At 42.7% G+C, this 22,539-nt stretch overlaps 1 pseudogene; it reads left to right on the forward strand.

The window, feature by feature from the left end:
• The first annotated feature begins 19,728 nt into the window (after positions 1–19,728).
• Positions 19,729–21,030, forward strand: LOC129560009 (S-phase kinase-associated protein 2 pseudogene; annotated as a pseudogene).
• Positions 21,031–22,539: the final 1,509 nt, after the last annotated feature.

A 22,539-nucleotide genomic window follows, 5' to 3' on the forward strand; every position in this document is an offset into this window, starting at 1 on the left:
AAGAATTCCAGAAAAACATCTGCTTCATTGACTATGCCAAAGCCTTTGACTGTGAGGATCACAACAAACCGTGGAATATTCTGAGAGAGATGGGAATACCAGACCATCTTATCTGCCTCCTGAGAAACCTGTGTGCAGGTCAAGAAGCAACAGTTAGAATCGGACATGGAACAATGGACTGGTTCCAAATTGGGAAAGGAGTCTGTCAAAGCTGTATTTTGCCACCCTGCTTATTTAACTTCTATGCAGAGTACATTATGTAAAATGCCAGGCTGGATGAAGCCCAAGCTGGAATCAAGATTGTCAGGAGAAATATCAATAACCTCAGATATGCAGATATGCAGACACCACCCCATGGGAGAAAGTGAAGAATTAAAGAGCCTCCTGATGAAAATGAAAGAGGAGCATGAAAAACCTGGCTTAAAATTCAACATTCCAAAAACGAATATCATGGCATCTGGTCCCATCACTTGATGGCAAATAGATGGAGAAACAATGGAAATAGTGGCCGACTTTATTTGCTTGGGCTCCAAAATCACTGCAGATGGTGACTGCAGCCATGAAATTAAAAGATGCTTGCTTCTTGGAAGAAAAGCTATGACCAACCTAGATAGCATATTAAAAAGCAGAGACATTACTTTGCCAACAAAAGTCCATTTAGTCAAGGCTATGATTTTTCCAGTAGTCATGTATGAATGTGAGAGTTGGACCATAAAGAAGGCTGAGTGCTGAAGAGTTAATACTTTTAAACTGTGGTGTTGGAGAAGACTCTTGAGAGTCCCTTGGACAGTAAGGAGATCAAAGCAGTCAGTCCTAAAAGAAATCAGTCCTGAATATTCATTGGAAGGGCTGATGGTGAAGCTGAAGCTGCAATACTTCGGCCACCTAATGCAAAGAACTGACTCATTGGAAGAGGCCTTGATGCTGGTAATGAATGAGGGCAGGAGGAGAAGGGATGACAGAGGATGAGATGGTTGAATGGAGTCACCGACTCTATGGACATGAGTTTGAGCAAGCTCCGGGAGTTGATGATGGACAGGGAAGCCTGGCGTGCTGCAGTCCATGGGGTCACAACAAGTTGAACCCGATTGAGCTATTGAAGTGAACTGGGGCTTTCCAGGTGGCTCAGTGGTAAAGAATTCGCCTACCATTGCAGAAGATGTGAGAGATTTGCCTTCAATCCCTGGGTGGGAAAGATCCCCTGGAGAAGGAAATGATAACCCACTTCAGCATTCTTGCCTGGGAAATCCCATGGACAGAGGAGCCTGGCGGGTTGCAGTCCATGGGGTCACAAGAGTCTGACACCACTGAGCGAGGGAGCATTCACTCTTGTTTGACTTAAGTACTTGAAAAAAAAAATAGAAGAAAGAACAACTAATGGGGATGCACATACCCAAAAGAACATGGGATGGATTTTTAAGTAAAAAGATTCAAATTTTCTTGACTGGAATAGCTAAGGTACAGTCATTTGTACAATATACGTTCTTCAGTAACAGTTATGAGAACTTCTCTGGTGGTCCAGTGATAAAGACTTCACCTTCCAAAGCAGGGGACGAGGATTCCATCCCTGGTTGGGGAACTAAGATCCCACATGCTGCAGGGCAATGAAGCCCTGCCACTACCACTAGAGAGAAGCCTGCATGCCCTAATGAAGACCCAGCATGGCCAAAAACACTCTACCCCAGGACCTGTCATGGGGTTCTATTTTCAGCACAGTGTCCAGGGAGGGGGGACATGTGTGTGAAGCTGTGCACGTGGAGAAGGGGCTAGTGATGTAACTCATTTTCTGAGGTTGGCAGTTTGAGGAGGGAGTGTCATGAGTGTTTAAAATGCATTGTCTTCACAATGGAGCCTCTTAAGTTCTAAAAACCACATCAGAGCAGAGTGTCGCCACTGAAGTATGGTAAAGCCTCACTAATTCCCTTATCGAATAGAACCCATTTTATTTTCCTACAAGGGTGAAGTAGAATATGATTCAATCCAACACTGCTCTGACCGTTTCAGTCTGTTTTCTGTGTAGACAAGCAATGTAGAATCAGAGTCGGCCATCTATGAAGGGGGAACTCTGATGAGTCTGCATGATAGAGATCCCACCAGCATCTCAGTGTCATGAGGGGTGCTCTGAGGCTTCCCCTCCAGTGTGGGGGTGATGGGGTGCTCCCCCTCCCCCTGCCTTCCTGTCCAGCTTCAAGGTGCTCAGAAAAGGTGGTCTCCATCTCTCAATGAGACCCACCTGCTTTGACATCAGGGATGGTTGGTTTTTTCAGGGGTCAGCTTCTCTCCATGGGGTGAATGTAATGGCTCAGGGTGGGGAGTCCAGGCAGAGGAAAGACAGTCCCCCAGAGGGTGGGAGCGAAGGTGCAGACAGGGGTCCGTGGTGGGTGAGTGCTGGGCCACTGGTACTGAGATGCTGGGAGATTTTAGGTGACCCTGGGACAGGAGCCTGGTAGTGGCCATGGTTGGCTGGCAGGTCTGAAGTAACGCATCCTCAGTATGTGGGAAATGGTCACAGTGGAAGGAGCAGTGTGGCTGCCAGGTACAACCCGTGGAGCCCAGATCTGAGGAGGACAGTGCTAGCTGCCAGCTTACGCCCCTCCCCATGGCTCCAGCCCACATGGCCGCCCACTCACTTGTGTTCTTGGAGCTGTGGGGACTCTTCAAGTAGGACTTGGTCACGTCACTCCACTGCTCACTGCCCCCAGGCTGCCTGCTGCCCCTGGACTGAAATCCAAGCTCCCAAATACGGTCCACCTATCCACCTGCACAGCTGCCCACCTGCCCACCTGTGATTAAACTGGAGGCTATGTAATGGGTGAGTGGGAAAGACAGGAGGGGTGGAGAGGGCAACAGGAGTCACATTGCAGTGTCCTGGAAACAAGGAACTCATGGTGGGGAAGTGAAAGTCCCTCAGTCATGTCTGACTCTTTGCGACCCCATGGACAATACAGACCATGGAATTCTCCAGGCCAGAAGACTGGTAGCCCTTCCCTTCCCCAGGGGATCTTCCCAACCCAGGGATTGAACCCAGGTCTCCCACATTGCAGGAAGATTCTTTATCAGCTGAGCCGCCAGGGAAGCCCAAGAATACTGGAGTGGGTAGCCTATCCCTTCTCCAGGGGATCTTCCTGACCCAGGAATTGAACCAGGGTCTCCTGCATTGCAGGTGGATTCTTTACCAACTAAGTTATCAGGGACTATGTTGGGGAACACAGTAGGTAAAAGGGAGTTGACTTCAAATTTCCCTTCATTCTCCTTCAGAATTGATTTCTTTCTTCAACAATTTTTTTTCTATCAAAACCAAGTACAGAGTAAGACTAACAGTCTCCCTCCACCTGGCTGGCTCACAATTTCTATATAATTCCAATTGATTTTTACTTTAAAAATTAAAAATCACTGGAGTTGTTGTTCAGTCACTCGGACATGTCTGACTCTTTGGGACCTCATGGACTGCACGGTAGGCTTTCCTATTCTTCACTGTCTCCTGGAATTTGCTCAAACTCATGTCCATTGAGTCAGTGATGCCATCCAACCAGCTCATCCTCTGCTCCCTTCTTTTCCTGCCCTCAATCTTTCCCAGCATCACGGTCTTTTCCAATGAGTAGGCTTTTCTCATAAGGTGGCCAAAGTATTGGACCTTCAGTATTGGAGTAGAATTGTTTTAAAATGTTGTGTTAGTTTCTGCTGTATAGTAAAGTGAATCAGCTATATGTATGCAAATATCCCCTCTCTTTTAGCTTTCCATCCCATTTAGGTCACCACAGAGTAATGAGTAGAGTTCCCTGTGCTATACAATTAAAACACAAAATCAAACTCCCACGGAAACCAGATTTGCTGGAGGAAAGATTGAGCAGCCCTCCGTTAGCAAGAATGAAGGTCATGCTAGGCACACCCCCCCGTGATGTGCATAGTGTGTGGTGTGTGGAGAACTTGACTGTGAAGTTGTTGCTGTTTTGTTATCATAAACAGACATGGTCTAGAGTCCTGGTTGCTTCATCTGTCTTCTCTCTGTTCCTAACACGGGAATATCTGTAGCAACCATGGTATGTAATTGCTGTGCCAGCACCAAGTCCAGTAAATGGTGTGTAAGAAAAGTGAGGTTTCTTTTTCTCTCTCTCATCTGCATCTTAAAACATCACAGTGGCATGGGTGTGGAACATGTCACAAAGGTGGAGTTGAAAATATATATGAACTAAACTCCAACTGACTGAGCACATGGACCAGTGGTCCCTGTGAATTCAGGATGCAGAACAATCATGAGTTTTGTCTTTCTCTCATCCCTGTATACAGCATGTGATGTGAAAGTTGCTCAGTCATGTCCAACTCTTTGCGACCCCATGGACCCTAGAGACCGTGGAATTCTCCAGGTCAGAATACTTGAATGGGTAGCCTTTCCCTTCTCCAGGGGATCTTCCCAACCCAGGGATCAAACCCAGGTCTCCCACATTGCTGGTAGATTCTTTACCAGCTGAGCAATAAGGGAAGCTTAAGAATACTGGAGTGGGTAGCTTATCCCTTCTCCAGTGGATCTTCCTGATCCAGGAGTCAAACCAGGGTCTCCTGCATTGCAGGGGGATTCTTTACCAGCTGAGCTATCAGGGAAGCCCTGTATACAATATGCATTAGGAGTATTCTGTAGGATGTGGAGCAGGTTGAAAAAGAAAGTATTAATAGCATCCAGGTCTATATCTGAAGGACTTGTGTTTCTGAGTCCTGGGCAGAAAATTAAAATAGTCGGGGGTCCCCAACCTCTGGCCATGGACTGATATCTCCAGTCAGATCAGCAGAGGCATTGGATTAGAAATATAATGCTCAATAAATGCAGTGCACTTGAATCATCCTGAAACCATCCACCTCACCCACCGTCCTTGGAAAAATTGTCTTCCTTGAAACCAGTCCCTGGTGCCAGAAAGGGTGGGGAACACTGATAAGGGATTGAACTGATGACCATGAATTCTGTCCTGTCTGAGTCTGATGGAGCAGTGGTGGTCCCTCTGCAGAGACCTGCAGACCAGAGAACAAGGCAGAAGGAGGTTGTTAAGTTCCCCATCCCCGCCCCAGACATCTGCCATTTGGGTCCCACGTCCCTAATTATTTTATATCTCTGTATCATTTTACTGTTATTTATCAGTATTTTGAGCCTTAGCAAGCCTCCAGTGGGTTTGAGACATGAATTATCTGAGAAACACTAGAAAGAACATTGGCCGTGATGTGGAGAAAACCTAGGAGGTGAAGGTGGAGGTGAGGGTCCTGGCAGGAGATGTTTCAATAGCTCCCAGAGAGGTCATGTTGCTCACTCAGGGTGGGGGACAAACATCATGGAGGGGATGACAACTGGCCTTACTGGGTATCAGGCTTTGAAGAAAGAGCTTCGAGATTTGCCAATGCACTGGATATGAGGAGTCAAGGGAGCTCCTAGGACTTTGTGTTGACCAGTTGGAGGGAAGGGTTGTCTTTCACTGAAATGAGGAAACTGAGGCTGGAGTAGGGATGGGCAAAGGGGAGGAGGATGCACCATTGGATGTGTTACCTTTGAGATGTCCGCTTCCCACCCCAGAGGAAGGGCAGGTCTTCAGGGCAGCGGAGACATTCAAGCTGGAGCTACAACTCTGAGACCCCTACAGAGACCACACTTAAAACCACAATCCCTATGATATCAGTATAGGAGTGAACACAAAAAAACGAAATCTGAGGATCGAGCCCTCATGCCACTTACCTCGCCCCCCACCCCACCAAAAATAATTGTGCATTTGCTGAGGAGAGGACAGCAGAGAGAGGACACAGCCATGCCCATGAGGTTATGAGGAAAACCAAGTGAGTTTTCCAGGCAGCTAAAGCAGAAATTCCTTCCCAAGAGGAGGGTGAGGGGCTGTGGGAAGTGCACCAGTCTACTCTGTGGTAAACTCTTTTTATTCATATTGACGAGACGTTACCTAATATACATTTTATTCTTGAGCCAAATAGGTCTAGCGACTTCCATGAATCATATTCTAAAAATTCCTGTGTTCCAGCTTTATGTATAAAAGAAATCATCTTCTCTCACATTTCAGTCTGTGAGATACTTCTTAAATTTTTAAGTGTGTGTGTTACCTAGTCATCATTTAATCACTGGAGAAAAAAGAGTAAATGCAAATAAAGCATACTATAGACTGAATAGTTGTGTCTCCACCTCTTCCAGATTCATGGGTTGAAGTCAACTCTTGACATGATGGAATTAGGATGTGGGGCCTTGGGGGTGATGAGGTCATGAGGGTGGGGCCTTCCTGAATGGGATTAGTGCCCACACAATAGGGACTGTTCCCCTGCTCTTCTCAGGTGAGGAAACCAGGAGAACATGGGAAAGTAGAACCTTCCCACACCAATCTGCTGGTGCCTTAGTATTGTACTTCCAGCTTCTGGAATTGTGAGAAGTAAATTTCTGTTGTTTAAGACACCCAGCCTGTGATATTTTACTGTAATGGCTTGAACAAAGTAAGAAAAAGCATAGCTAAAAAATAATCCTAAATCCAACAATATGGGTATAACTGTTCATTTAATTTGTTTCTAAGTTTTGATATGATAAATATAATTTTCATGAGTATATATTGAATATTAAATATATACATATATATATTTGAGTAATATAAAATAATTTCCTTCAAGTTAATTTCTAGAATTAGCATTTCTGGGTCCAAAGCATTTGCAAAATTCCATTGAACTGCTTAAATCACTGCAATTTATAATATATTTTAATTCTCAGATGTTAAGTTTCTTTCACTATTTTTAAATTTTATAAGTATAGAAATGTGTATGTGCACATATATGTTCTCACAAACTGAATCTTTTCAGATTTACTTGGTATGAAAAAAATCTCGCTGGCATTTTAATTGGAATTACTTAAAATTTACATGATAATTTCACTTTTCATATAAGTATTTTTCTGTCTAGGAGCATGGTATGTTTCTTCATTTAGCTGAATTTATTGTGTATTCCTCAGTTGTTTTTATCTTTGTCTTTTTTATGCTAAAGTGATGATTATTTTTAAATAATTTTGGACTTACAGGAAAGATGCATGACTCATATAAACAAAACTTTCTCCAGAACTATTATATAAGGTCATACACCACATAAGCCCCATCACCTCAAATATTTCAGTCATTTTTACAAGTAAGACATGTTTGCAATGTAGTAAATTTCCATCAAAATCAGGAAATTAACTCATTATGTTTCTACCATGCAACCCATAGACCCATAACTGTCAGCTGTTGCAATGATGTCTCTTACAGTGTATGTGTAAGCATGCTCAGTGGCTAAGTCTTGTCTGACTCTTTGCAAGCCTATGGACTGTAGCCCTTCAGGCTCCACTGTCTATGGAATTCTCCAGGCAAGAATATTGGATTGGGTTGCCATTTCCTTCTCCAGGGAATCTTCCCAACCCAGGGATTGAACCTGTGTTTTTTTGCATCCCCTGCATTGGCTGGCAGATTCTTTACCACTGAGCCACCTGGGAAGCTGGAAGACAGTCAAATCCAGGATGAAGCATTGCATCTAGTGTCGTGTCTTTTTAAACTCCCTCAATCTGAAATAAATCCAAGTCTTTCCTAATTCCCATGACCTGACACTTTTGAGTGTGACAGACCTTTTTTATGGATCACCTGTGAATGTGAATATCAACTTCTTCATGATAGCTTTGAGTTCATGGACCACTGGTAGGAGCATCCCAGGCGTGATGCCACATCCTCCTGGTTGTCCCATGGCTGATGTCCACTTTGGGCTCTTGAAAAAGTGCATCTGTGTGTTGGAGTGTCTTTCTGATATTGAAGTCTTAAGCCCTGCTTTCTGAGTGTGACCTTATCTGGAAATAAGGTCTTGAGATGTAATAAAGTCAGGTTGAGGTCACAGTGGATTAGAGAGGGCCCCAAATGCAGTGACTGGTGTCCTTATGAGAGGAGAGAGATCTGACAACACAAACACAGAGGGATGAAGCCCGATGGTGGAAGCAGAGAGTGGAGTGATGCGGCCACAAGTCACAGGCACCGGGGACTCGGTTGCCACCAGAAGCCAGAAGTTCCAGACAGGAGCCTGGCTCTGGGAGCACGTGGACTCCTAGCTCCAGCATCTTGAGAGAATACATGTGTGTCATTTTAGGTCACCCAGTTTGTGGTAATTTGTTATCTGCAGTCCCAGAAAACTAATACAAGGTGCTATCTGCCAGATTCCTTGACAATAAAATTAGTTTTCCCCTTTATAATAAATAAGTTTATTTTTCCCTTAGGGGAGTCCTTTGAGATTAAGTAAGGAAGTCCTTAAAAACTTTCACTCACCTGTTTTTAGGATCCATTGATGCTTCCTGGCTCAATTACTATTGTTGTTAAAAAGTAAAACTAAGTAAAAAATCAAAATAATTTCCTTTTTTGATTTTTCATTTAGTTTTATTTTCTTAATTTTTTAAACAGTTGTTATAAATTTTTTAAAATTAATTTTTATTGGAGTTCAGTTCAGTCATTTAGTCGTGTCTGACTCTTTGCGACCTCATGGACTGTAGCACACCAGGTCTTGCTGTCCACCACCAACTCCCGGAGCTTGCTCAAACTCATGTCCATCGAGTTGGTGATGCCATCCAACAAGCTCATCCTCTGTCATCCCCTTCTCCTCCTGCCTTCAATCTTTCCCAGCATCAGGGAAAGATTTAAAAATTTTTTAGAATATAGTTGCTTTATAGTGTTATGTTAGTTTCTGCTGTACAGCAAAGTGAATCAGCCATACATGTACATATATCCCCTCTTTTATGGATTTTTTTCCCATGTAGGTGACTGCAAAGCCCTGAATGGAGTTCCCTGTGCTATACAGTAGGTTCTGATTGGTTATCTACTTTATGCATGGTAGTATATATATGTCATTCCCAGTCTCCCAGATTATCCCTTCCTTCACCCCTTTGTGTGCATATGTAAAAATTTCTGTTCTAATTTATGATTCAAAAGAGTGAAATAAAATAGAAATTATTTGATTTGAGGTAACTGCCTTATAAAACATTAGCACATATGGCCAGTTTGAAGAAATGGAGGTTTATCTCTATGACAAGTTTAAACTCTTCTTCCATCATCAGCCAACTACTCAGGCATTCTACCTCATCCTGATAACATGCTGGTAATGGGCATCTTTCTAGAAATAATTTGTTTAATCAACATTTTCAAGTTCACTTTCAAAGGGAACTATAAGGTTTAACATCTCTGTATTTGTGTTTACGTTGCTTTTTTAATGTGTGTTACTTATTTCTATTTTTTCTCTCTCTTGTATCTGTCTCTCTTTGGCCATTTTACCTGAGGTTTATTTCGAGGCTCAGCACATTTATCTGTAAAGGACCAGGGAGTGAATATATAGGCTGAGTGAGCCATTCGGCTTCAATCACAGCTATTCAGCTCTGCACTTGTAGCAGGGAAGTAGCCAGACACATAAATAAATGAGTGTGACTCAGTTCCAATGGAACTTTATTATGGCCACTGAAATTTGAATTTCATTTAATTTTCATGTGTCACAAAATATTCTTCTTGGTTTTCCCCTAACTATTTAAAAATCTAAAATCCATTTGAACTCGAGTATCATACAAAAACAGGTGGCAGGCAGGATCTGGCCTGCAGGCCATGGTTTTCCAACCCCTCGTCAATTTTACAGATTTGGTCAAAAGATGAAACAAACAAAAAAACTCTTAACTTTGTTTATCATATCGATAGCTAATTCTTTGTTCTTTAAATTACTTAACATTTTAAGAATTTATTCATCCCTTCCATCTACTGTTTTAATATTTATTTTTCCTATCTTCTTGAGTTTAATGCTTAGGTTTCCTTTTACTATTTTTCATGAATGTTTAAGTATACAGCAGTCTGTATAATAGTATAACAACCGTATCCTCATTACCATGCTTAATAAGGAAGAGATTACAAAGAGAGAAAAGCACTTCTATGCTTGGCAGCCTGGTGGACAAGCTAACTTTCATACCCTCCCAATGGAAACCATTAAAAAAGAAAAAGCTGGATTAATTGTTTTGAAATATATCACCGAGCTGGATAGACAGAAGGAGTCGGCAGAAGGCTGAAAACAGTTTAAAATCAGGGACCTCACAGGCCAGATTAAATAGTGTCACAGTAGCTTTGGCTCTCAGAGGGTTAGCTGCCAGCTCTTCGAGACCCAGAGCTTGTGCTGTGGTTCCTAAGGGGAACATGGGACAGGAGGCAGCCCTCCCACTGTGTCTGGAGCAAAGAGCTGAGGGCCTTGGGGTTCCCTCCACCTTGGGAAGGGTGGAGACGGGATTAAAGCTGCATGACTTGGGCTGGGCTCATGACCATTTGTAACCCTCAGGAGCTGTCACTCTCGCTTGTCACCTGAATTCACACCACGGGGTTGAAAAGCTGACTTTGAGAATTTCTTGTAAAGTGGTCTCAGGTTGATAAAGTCTGCAGGTGATGGAAATGATGCTACTTCAGGTAGATCTGAAAAGAAAAATATCTGCAAGACACATGGATTCACCATTTAAAAAGCTCCAAAGGAAAGAACAGAAATAAAGCAAAACTTGGCCTGAACAGAATCGGGAAGTATACTGATCGGAGTTAGAATATAAACTAAGTCAATTTAATATGCTTTAATATAGAAAAGAGAGGCTTGAAAATATAAGAATGAAGCACAGTATTGAAAACTGACATTGAAAATTTCAAAAAGAACGAAATGGAACAACTAAAAATAAGAAACATGGTAAAAAATTTCAACACTACTGGTAAAGAACAAAATAGATAAAACCAAAGACAGAATTGAATCCATGAATAGAAGACAGACTAAAAGCATCACCCAAAATGCAGCCAAAGGAGAAACAAGGAAATGGGAGAAAGAAACAGGGTGGCTGGGAGATAAAATGACTGAGAAGTTATTATATATATTTGCATATGATATATACATATATACTGATATATATATATATGTATACACATATATAAACACACACGTGTGAGTGTGTGTGTGTATCAGACTCCTAGAGTGAGGAAATAGTGTGAGGATGAGGCAATATTCCAAAACACCATCAGTAAGAATTTTACCAAATTGTTGCAAAATATCAAACCCTTTGCCAATAAAGGTCCATCTAGTCAAAGCTGTGGCTTTTCCAGTAGTCATGTACAAATGTGAGAGTTGGACCATAAAGAAGGCTGAGGGCCAAAGAACTGGTGATTTTGAACTGTGGTGTTGGAGAAGACTCTTGAGAGTCCCTTGGACAGCAAGGAGGTCAAACCAGTCAATCCTAAAGGAACTCAACCCTGAATATTCTTTGGAAGGACTTTTGCTGAAGCCGAAGCTCCAGTACTTTGGCCACCTGATGCAAAGAGCTGATTCATTGGAAAAGACCCTGATGCTGGGAAAGACTGAAGGCAAAAGGAGAAGCGGGTGGCGAGGATCAGATGGTTTGATAGCATCACGCTGAGTCAATGGACATGCGTTTGAGCCAACTCTGGGAGATAATGGAGGACAGGGAAGGCTGGTGTGCTGCAGTCCATGGTGTCACCAAGAGTCGGATATGACTTAGCAACTGAACATCTATGCTTGTTGTACACAGTTAGGAAAAGAGAGGAAAGTAGAAAATAAATGTAAGGCAGCCATAATTTATCAATTGTTAGTATTTTGGTATGTTACTTTTAGTTGTGTCTATTAGTATTTTTTACTTAATTGGTTTCATACTGATTATATGACCCGTTTTTGAATCACTTCTATAAAATGAGGCTTTTTGGGCGGATTCATGTCAATGTATGGCAAAACCAACCAATATAATATTGTAAAATAATTAGCCTCCAATAAAAATTTTAAAAAATGAGGCTTTTTCCTTATCATTGGATATTCTTCAGAAATATCACCACAGCTACTGAAATGTTCCATGGTTTGAATGTAGTGTAGTGTGCGGAGATTAGCTACTTGCTTGCCATTCCCATTTTCTCTGCCTGGGTACACAGATGATTTTTTTCCCAAGCTTTAAAAATTTATTTATTTATTTTTGGCTATGCTGGATCTTTGTTGCTGTGCAAGCTTTTTTCTGGTGGTGGTGCGTGGGCTTCTCACCGTGGTGGCTTCTCTCGTGGCAGATGGGCTCTAGGGCACATGGACTTCGGTAGTTGCAGCATGTGGGCTCAGTAGTTGTGGCACACAGTCTTCCTAGATCAGGTATCAAACCTATGTCTCCTGCATTGGCAGGTGGATTCCTTATCAATGAGCCATCAGGGAAGGCTTTTCCAGGCTTTTTGGCTTTAATTTTGGGCCAGTGACTGTGTTCGGTGGTGAAATACGACAGGCTGATGTGTACCATTTCCAGGCTCCCACTTCCTTGTGGGATCCTGGCTGAAGGAGGTGGCAGGGAGGGGATGCTGAGGGCTCTGAGGACCCCCCAGGGGTTGGTCACAAGTGGGGACCTACATTCCTCTTATTGGTATCAATTTAGAAGTGGCAGCTGAGTGCAAAGAGCAGAAGAATGAAGTTATAGAAGAAAGCATAATCATTTGAGAAAAACAGCTGAAAAAAATGTATACAGATGTCAGTTACTTTCAAAAATGAAACCCCGGTCTTAGATGACTTCTGCACGCAGCCCTTATCAACTCAGAGAGAGATGGTTCACTCGAGGTTTGTAATGAACGTCCCACTCCTGGGCGTGCATAGCAGGTGATTTAGAATGAGTTCCCAGTTAGCTTCCTCGGTGTGTGACTTTGCTTTCTATCCTTTGCTGGTTTACAGATGTGCTTAGAATGTATTTGTTTTAAATTTATGCCCTGTTTGTATACTATGAGTATGTTATCAATATTTCCCACTTTACTGATAACTTTTACAATTCATGTTTTTTATAAACTCTTTTAACTTTCTAAATCTTATGAAGTCAGACCTATTTTTGTTGTTATTGTTTATAATTTCTTCCACTGATTTTAGACCCTTCAGCCTCCTAGAACAAGCATTTTTTAAGACACATGGACTTCGGCCACATTTTTTAAGATATTAAGTTCTACATTATATTTTTTACTTTGCGTTTTATGTTTGCAGGGGGGAAATAACACTTAACACAAACATTTAAAAAATAATTGTAGTAAATGAAAACATAATTGTGCCATTTATCATGTGCTTTTTGAACAAGTGCTAACAGCTTAATTTAATCCTTGCATCGATGTAGGAAGAGAGTACTGTTATCAGTGTCCTAGTCTAGAGATGCAGAGGGGGCTGAGGAGCCTTAAGTATTATGATCATGGAGCTGAGAAATGGTAACCCTGGTTTGCACCCAGGCTGGCCAACTCCACACCCCCAAGCCTGCAGGCTGGGTGCCATGTATGCGCTGGCAGCACTGTGTTCATGCAGGTGTGGGGGGCATGCATAGAATGGACGGGACGCTCCTCATTGTACACAAATTCTTATAGAAATTTGAAATCTCATCGTGGCTATCAGTTCTGTTCTATTGATCTCTCTGACTCATGCATTATTATCTCATCATTAAAATTTTAGTAATTCTCAAAAAAATCATATTAAATGCCACTCTATGTTAGCTTTTAGCTTTCCCCAGTGACTTGCAGCTTCATCTTCCTTTGAACTTCATTTATACCATACTGATATTTTCTTTTGGAATTCATTCTAGGAAAAAGTTTAATATTTTATTGATTACTTCTTTGCACACTTGTCTTAGATCTTGTACTAGACAGCAGTGTTTTAAGACAAGGGACGTATTTTTTAATAACTGTTTGTGTTTTTTTTTGGCTATACCAGGTCTTAGTTGCAGCATGTGGGATCTAGTCCCCTGACCAGGAATTGAACCTGGGCCCTCTGCATTGGGAGTATGGAGTCTTAGCCATTGGACCACCAAAGAAGTCCCAAGACAAGTGATATTTACCTATAGCACCCACACTGTGATTTCTAGTGGTCACTCAATAAAAGTGTGATTTAATTCTTTTCAAATGGATCACATGGGTTGAGTTTAATTTATGTAGCACCTATACATAGTAACACTGTAACAGTGCCTGCTACATGCCAGGCTTTGTTCTAATGCACAGGATATCTTGGTTAGGCTGGAGTGATTACTGCCCCATTTTAGAGGTGGGCAAGCTGAGGCCAGGAGTGGTCCCATAGCCTGGAACACAGGCCAGCTGAAAGCCGGCTGGCCCTGCCACACATTTCATGTTTACTATGCCACTCGGTCCCCAATGACTGGAGTGTTAGGTGGTAAGAGATGGGTGGTATTTGAAGTTCCCACAGAGGGCTGCTGTGGTCCCCACCTGCCGAATGGGTGGTAGAATCCAGGTAGGCTGCGAGGAGGCATGGACTTGGTCTCCACAGAAGAAACAACTTGCATCATGTGGGAAAAGCAGAAACAAGCTGTTTGTGGCGATTCTGTTGAGAAATCACATAGTTTTGGGGGAGGGGGATGGATATGCTACAAACCAGTCATTGCTATTTTGAAACTAAGTTTAGAATAAGGATTCTTTATCAAATCTTAGCAATTAAAATTTCCACTTAGTTGTAGCATTGCAGTATATATATATATTTTTTCTGTCTGTACAGACGATGTTACAACAAAAATGGTGCCAAACAGCAGAAGGATTTGCATGTTAGGCCTGACTTAGATTTTCCAGGTAGGGGTTGTGTTAAGTTGGGGAGATTGATCGTGTTGTCCCCAGTTTATTCCAACAAGGCATCAGAGTAGATGATCTGACTGCCACATGCATGGTCGTGTAGCTGCTCCCTGTTCTGTCTCCAGCTCCCTGAACTCTGTGAATTCACATGCATGCAGGACATCCTGGGAGGAAGGCAGGCATCACAATGATAGGGGGTCAGGTTGACATCCAAGGAGGAGGCAGGATGGATGGAGGTGCAAGTCCAGCTTCTTCAAGCTATTTTCTTTTGCTATGTTAATATGCTGTTGGAGCTTGTCTCCTTTCATTCAAAAGAAAAAGAAAAAAGCTTTTTTTTCTTGTGCCACAAAATGATCCCCCAAGCCCTTCTACTTTTTAGGATTTGACCTTAATAAAAAGGTTCCATAACCATTCCGTTTGAAAAGGGGTGGGGGGAGTCAGATGTCAGAGAGCAAGAAAATGAAATTTTGCATCAGGCAGAATTTCCTCACCAATATTTCAGAAGGATTCATAATTCTGTGGCTGTGTACAAATGATCCATTTTGTTAATCTGAATTTCTAGGGTCATTAAAATTTTTTTTCCCTCTGCCCTGGAGTAGTTTATTACTTTGAGAGAGAGGGGGGAAAAAGCCAGTTTAAAACCAGGTAAGGGAAGAAAGCTGACAAAAACATAAATTAGAGGAAGAACTTAATTTAAAAAGTGTCAAAAAGGATAGATAGTCTTAGTTCAATAATAAAGCCTGGTCCGAGAGCCTTCTATCTTTAAATAAAGTGCTCCAGCACTCTATTACCTGTGTACAGCCCATCTTTGATTTCCAATCTAAGTCTATTTTTGCTTCTCGTGATTAGCATACAAATGTGAAAAAAAGAAAAAAGTGGTTACACGCGTGACGATTAGGACATGCCTTTGACTTGAATGTCAGTGTTCTGTCAGCCTAGAGGTGAGGAAATGAATGGCCATTTGCGGGCTCCTTCTAGGTGCATCTTGTCTGAAAATGACTCTGATCCATCTTTTATTTGCATGCTAAGTTCATCACGCAGATCGCAAGTCTATAAGCGTGTATTTGTTTTAAAAGAAACAAAGGGCAACAGCATGCAGCAACTTGTTAATCTGTGGGAGGGGGGCCTTTCCCTTCCTTCTGCACAGGAGCTTTGAGTCCAGGATGGAGTCCACACGTGGGGGTCCTGCCCTGTTGAGAACCACGTGCCGGATACAGGGATGGGAGGGCTGAGTCCTGACACAGATATTAAGTTGGGCACCGACCCAGTGCATGGGAGGATGGAGGCCAGGGATGCCTTCCCCTAGTTTTACCTCTGAGGGTGGTGTTGGGAGGCATCACCTGTCCTTGGGTTTGGTGAAGATGGCACCTAATTTACTCTTTTTTTAAAAAAATTGTTATTGTGTTGTGCTGTGTTAATTTCAGGTGTGCAGCAAAGTGAGTCAGTTATACATTTGCATGTGTCCATACTTCGTCAGATTCTTTCCCTCTTTAGCTTATTACAGAGTGCTGGGGAGAGTTCCCTGCGCTCTACAGTGAATCCTTGTTGGTTATCTCTCTTGCATAGAGTAACGTGCACATGTCAATCCCAGTCTCCTAATTTATCACTTCCTTCCACATCTCCCCTTTGGTCACCATAAATCTGATTTTGAGGCCTGCGAGTCTGTTTGTTTTGTAAATAAGTTCATTTCTCTCATTTTTTAATCGGCCTCCGCATGGCGTTTGTCTTCCTCTGTCTGACTTACTTCATTTACTGTGACAATCTGTAGGTCCATACATGTTGCTGTCGATGGTATTACTTTGTTCTCTTTTATGACTGAGTAGTATTCTTGTGTGTGTGTGTGTGTGTCTGTGGTACATCTTTATCCACTCCTCTGTTGATGGATGCTGAGGTTGCTTCCATGTCCTGGCTATTGTAAATAGTACTGCTATGAATAAAGGGGTGCATGCTTCTTTTCAAATTATGATTTTCTCCAGATAAATGTGTAGGAGTGGGATTGCTGGATCATGTGGCAGTTCTATATATAGTTTTTTTTTCTTTGTAGGAGCAGGGAGTGGGCCCACAATAGCTAAGACTTCAAATTCCCTAATAATATGTTCAGAGAGTCCCCTGCCAGACCCCTGCCTACCAGCCTTCTCAAGTCCCCATCGGAATCCTCTCTGAAGAGAGTGTCCCCGGGTGGAGGGGGTCTGCCTGCCTCCTGGCACCTGGGTGGGCTTCAGTCCCCTCGTGCGGGGCTGGCAGCAGTGGGGGAGGTCACTGCTGTGCCAGTGGCTGCTGACGGATGGCCCCATTTACATCAAAGGCAGTTAGTATGCATGAAACCACTCAAGCATCATTTGTTTCAGGGAGTCCAACCGGTCCATTTTTCAGTTCCTTTCTGGTTCAGGGTCAGAAGCAAATGAAGGATCTCAGGTTGGCTTCATTTGGGGTCAGTGATGCTTCCTTCTTCATTTATAGCAAATTTGTTTAAAGTTATCACACTTTTACCACGTGGAAAGGTCCTTCTCTAAAGGCCAGGGAAGCTGTAGCAGGGCTGGGGCCCCTGGTGATGTCACAGGCAAGTTTATGTGGATGGTCGCAGTCACACGACCTGTGCGCAGTGAGGAGGCGCCATGGGCAAACATGCACAGACACCGGGCTCTGGACCACTGGCCAAACCCAGGTCAGCTTGCAATGCTGCTTAAATCCGACCTTAAAGGAGACAGTCCCTTTCCACTTTGAGACAAAGCTTCAGATTCCACACCAGGGCAAGAAATGATTGATATGATTTTGGAGTTCCACTCAAAAGATTGCTAACTTTGTGGTGCATTATAGTTTATTTATTTATTTTTTTATTTCTAAAAAAGAATTTTATTAAAAAAGCACAAATGCAAAGAAATGAACAGAGGAAAATTTATGCGTCGAACCTGGACTGGTCACTTATGATAATATACATGCTACAATTCCATTCTCTCCAATCATTCCACAAGCTTTGGTACATATACACAATGGAGTATTTCTCAGCCATCAAAAAGAATGCATTTGAATCAGTTTTAATGAGGTGGATGAAATTGGAGCCAATTATACAGAGTGAAGTAAGCCAGAAAGAAGAACATCAATACCGTATATTAACGCATATATATGGAATTTAGAAAAATGGTAACCTAAACCCTGTATAAGAGACTGCAAAAGAGACATAGGCATTTAGAACAGTCTTTGGGACTCTGTGGGAGAGGGTGAAGGTGGAATGCATTATAGTTTAAAAACAATCTCTTCCTTGTTAATAATGAGGAAGATGTTATCACCATTTAGTAAGGAGACTGAGTCTCTATTTAGTTTAATCAAATTTCATAGACAAAATAAAATAAAGTCGTGTCACAAAAAAATAGGAAAAAATTCTTTTTCCATGTAAAGAATTCATCAAAAATCATATTCTCAAGAAATGAGAACCGAAGTGCTGTGACAGATGTAGCCATGGCAGCTGACCCAGTGTTTGGAAATTGGGGCCAAAAGCTCCTGTCTTTGAACTTGGAGTAAAGGAAATAGTGTTACCACTGGGCAGGTACGATGCTGTACATGCTCTGTAAGTTACTGGCCACAGTGGTGTACGTCCTGTGTGTGTATCACGTTGCCCTTACGCCTTGAGGTGGTCTACATGGCTAGCTCTAGTCCAAGCCTCTATGTTACCCAAGAACCTGCAGAACCAAGTTAAGCCTGCCTTCTGACTCTGCCCTTACTCTGAGATGAAGAACTGAAAATCTTCATCTATAATGTTGCAAGGATTGAGGCTTCGTCTACTTCACACATGTAGCAAAACTACATTTCCTGGGGTCTGTATGGATGCATAAATCTGCACACATGCAGAAGTCAAGCTCCAGAGGCAACTCATGGAATTCTGGTTTTCTACCTTTCACAGACATCGTCTGGGCTGTTGTAGAATGATATTTAATTTGATGAGTTCTGTGTACCTGTTTTTCCTAGGAAAGGGGCCAGAATAACTTCATTATACATAGATCCCATATCAGAGATTTTCCTTCTTTATTTGAAGGGAAGAGACAGAGTTGATTGACAACCTAATTTCTAAGCCTTAGTGTCTCAGAATTACAAAAACAAGGCTTTGTGCTGATCTGCCTGTGGAATGAGGTTTTGTCAATGAGCCCATCATTTAAAAACACTCAGTTGTCGATCTGAATAAAAGTAAAAACAATTAAACTCAGTAGACACACACTAGAGTTAAGTGCCTTCCTCATATTCCCAGAGATGGCTGCAAGGGGATGCAGACAGGAAGGGTCCCCACAGGACGTCCTGTTGGAGTTTATTCATTTTATGTTAATAGCATGTTAGGGTCCAGAGTGAGAAGGGTCTGCGCGATAGACACACACCTGAGGCCTCTTAAAGCATTAGATGGGTGTCTTCCGGGGCCATCGCGTCTCAGAGCAGATATTTCAGGTGCTAGGAATATATTTAATCAGACATTTCTTCCACTGAGACACACACATGCTCACAGTGTCACTGCTCTCTCTGCCTCGGTGCCCTCATCATCTGATGTGGAACCGTCTGGCTCCCGAACTCAGGCATCTTACCTCGATGCATTTCTGCCTGTGAGTGAGGTGGCACTACTTTATGAAAGCATATAAACACGTGGTTCTTCAGCCCGGTGCAAAAATAAATGTTTTTTCCCCCCACATTAATGCATGAAGGGCTGGAAGTGGCACCAGTGATTTCTAAATTTTGCAAGTAAAATTTCCTGAGAGACGTTAATGACATCTATTTTGGTGATTTTCAGCAAATAATAGTCAAGTTTCTGTACATACTCTGTATGAATATTGTGTGAAAGAGTGGGGAATATACCTATTAATGGAAATGAAAGGTGAGACAGGAGATGCTGTACATAACAAGGGCTGTTAGTAAACCCAGACATGAAAACATATGGATCTATTTTGAACAAAAAGGAGCCATTGTGGCTCTTAAATGTGGCTGGAATCCATCTGGGAGTATGATTAAGGTAAAGTCTTCATCACTGTGTTTTTATAATGATAAAGTAGAAGAGAAACACTTAAGATCACTTTAGTTTTCAACTTCACAATTTCACTGTGCACCAAAGCGGGAATCTGGGAGGTGGGCACCTCTGCAATTAATGCATGCATTTAAAACTCCTGAACCTGCAGACACCACGCACAGGAAACACCTCCAGGAGATACCCGGCCAGAGTAGCAACATTACTACCAGTTTCACATGGGGATGGGGTTCTAGCAAGACTTCTGAACTGCTTTCAGACATGGGGATCTCAGCCCTGGAGAAGGAGGAGGTGGACAGTGAGAACATCCCCCAGGAACTACTTTCAAACTTGAGCCATTCACGGAGTCCCCCACTAAAATGACTGAAAAGCAAAGTGAATGACAAGGACTTTGTGATTGTCCGCAGACCTAAGCTAAACCGAGAGAACTTTCCAGGTGTTTCTTGGGACTCCCTTCCAGATGAGCTGCTCTTAGGAATCTTTTCCTGTCTGTGCCTCCCTGAACTCCTGAAAGTCTCCAGTGTTTGTGAGAGATGGTAACATCTAGCATTTGATGAGTTTCTCTGGCAGACCTTGTGGGCAGAAACCTCTACCTAGATGTGGTTGGTCGGCTGCTGTCCCAAGGGGTGGTTGCCTTCTGCTGTCCACAATCATTTATGGACCAACCGTTAGTTGAACATTTCAGCCCTTTTCATCTACAGCACCTGGACCTGTCAAACTCTGTGATAGATGTATCTACCCTGCATGGCCTTCTGTCTCACTGCTCAAAGTTGCAGAACCTCAGCCTTGGAAGGCCTTCGGCTTTCGGATCCCATTGTCAATAGTCTTGCTCAGAACACAAATTCACTGTGACTAAACCTTTCTGGGTATTCTGGATTCTGCAAATCTTTCCTGAAGACTTTGCTGAATAGCTGTTCCAGATTGGATGAGCTGAACCTCTCTTGGTGCTATGACTTCACTGAAAAACACGTACAGGTGGCTGTTGCACACATGTCGGAGGCCATCGCCCAGCTGGATCTCAGCGGGTACTGAAAGAATCTGCAGAGATCAGATGTCTCTACCTTAGTTGGAAGATGTCCCAATCTTGTCCACCTAGACTTAAGTGATAGAGCCATGCTGAAAAATGACTGCTTTCCAGAATTTTACCAACTCTAACTACCTCCAACATCTATCTTTCAGTTGGTGCTATGACATAATACCTGAAACTTTACTTGAACTTGGGGAAATTCCCACATTAAAAACACTGCAAGTCTTTGGAATCATGCCAGACGGTACCCTTCAACTGTTAAAGGAAGCCCTCCCTCATCTACAGATTAATTGCTCCCATTTCACCACCATCACCAGGCTGACCATTAGCAACAAGGAGAACTGAGAGAAACGGGGCATCAAATGCTGTCACTGGAGAAGCCCAGTTATATATGAAGCCTCTGTTGCAAGATGGTGTCTCCTCTTTTCTTTGAACAGGGAAAGTAGGTAGAAAGCCTAGTTGTGGAAAGATCAGCTATCTTTATTCTTGGTTTCCCATTGCCTTCCTTCTACAAGTATATTAGAGAACCATTGGAGAGAGAAAACTATGAAGTGTTGCTTTTTATAAATGACTGTGAAAGCTTTTATCACTGCTATACCTTTAAGAGTCTAAGCTCTATGCTTTTTGAAATTTTAGGGAGAGTGAGCCTATAATTTCAAGGTACCTTATATAGCGAAAATTTGAACTGCATCTTCCAAGTTGCCATTCTTCATAAATCTATTTAGAATCAAGCTTAAAAATCACTACCAACAAATCATTTTCGTGGCCTATATGGCAACTGAACTTTCTTCTATTTAATTTTTCAGCACTGCTTTATTATAAGACATAGGTTGCAAAAACTAATAAGCTATTTGTATTATAAGCTGAAAAGAATGAGAATCATAGAGTAGATTTGCAGCAATCTCTTCTGAGGATAACAAGAAAAATAGACATTTCAACTGTGCCTTTAGATTTGCAATCAGGTTGATGGAAACAAATAGCCCCAAGTCATTCACCTTAAAACCTAAGTAAAGAAACAAACAATCTGCCAACCAGAGGTATAGAATTGGTATAGAATTAAAAGACTCAAAAGACCGTTTTCTATAACAGGTTAACCTGGGGTATCCTCTAATGCACATTAATGACATCTCCTTTATGTACAGTTGGGAAGGTCCCCTGGAGGAGGAAATGGCAGCCCACTCCAGTATTTTTGCCTAGAGAATCCCATGGACAGAAGAGCCTGGTGGGCTGTAGTCCATGGGGTTGCAAAGAGTCGGACACGACTGAGACTAATACTACTCTACTCACCATTTCCAACAATCTTAAACTTTCCTGATATGAGCGTAAGCTAAAGGTGGTGGTAGATTAATTCTGCTTACAAAGCAAACAACAGCAGTAACAGCAATCATTAACAACAATAATTCAGGATCCCAGCACAGTCAGTGAGCTCGTAAGAGGTACCAGGTCTTACCAGCCACCGTGGGCGCAGAGCAAGGAGACAGCACGTGTGACCTGCCTGCTGGGAAGATGGCGTCTGCCAGAAAATTGCATTTATTTGGCAGATGTTTGGTGTCACGTGCTAAGTGTTCAGGGCTTTCTTGGTGGCTCAGGGATAAAGAATCCACCTGCCAATGCAGGAGATGTGGGTTTGATCCCTGGGTGGGGAAGATCCTCTGGAGGAGGAAATGGCAACCCACTCCAGTACTCTTACCTGGGAAATCCCATGGACAGAGGAGCCTGGTGGGCTACGGTCCGTGGGGTCGCAAAGAGTCAGACACGACTGAGAAACTAAACAATAGCAACTGGGTGCTCAGCCCTGGGAGGGCACCTCTGATCTTGCAGAGCTTACACTGTGGTGGGGAGGAGATGAGGTAGGCAGTGCAGAGATGGATGCTGTGGTGAAGGCAGCCGGCTGCTCAGGTGGA

This window comes from Moschus berezovskii, chromosome 16, assembly GCF_049115385.1.
Source record: "Moschus berezovskii isolate FMDL1 chromosome 16, NW_MosBer_1.0, whole genome shotgun sequence".
Classification (NCBI taxonomy): Eukaryota; Metazoa; Chordata; class Mammalia; order Artiodactyla; family Moschidae; genus Moschus; species Moschus berezovskii.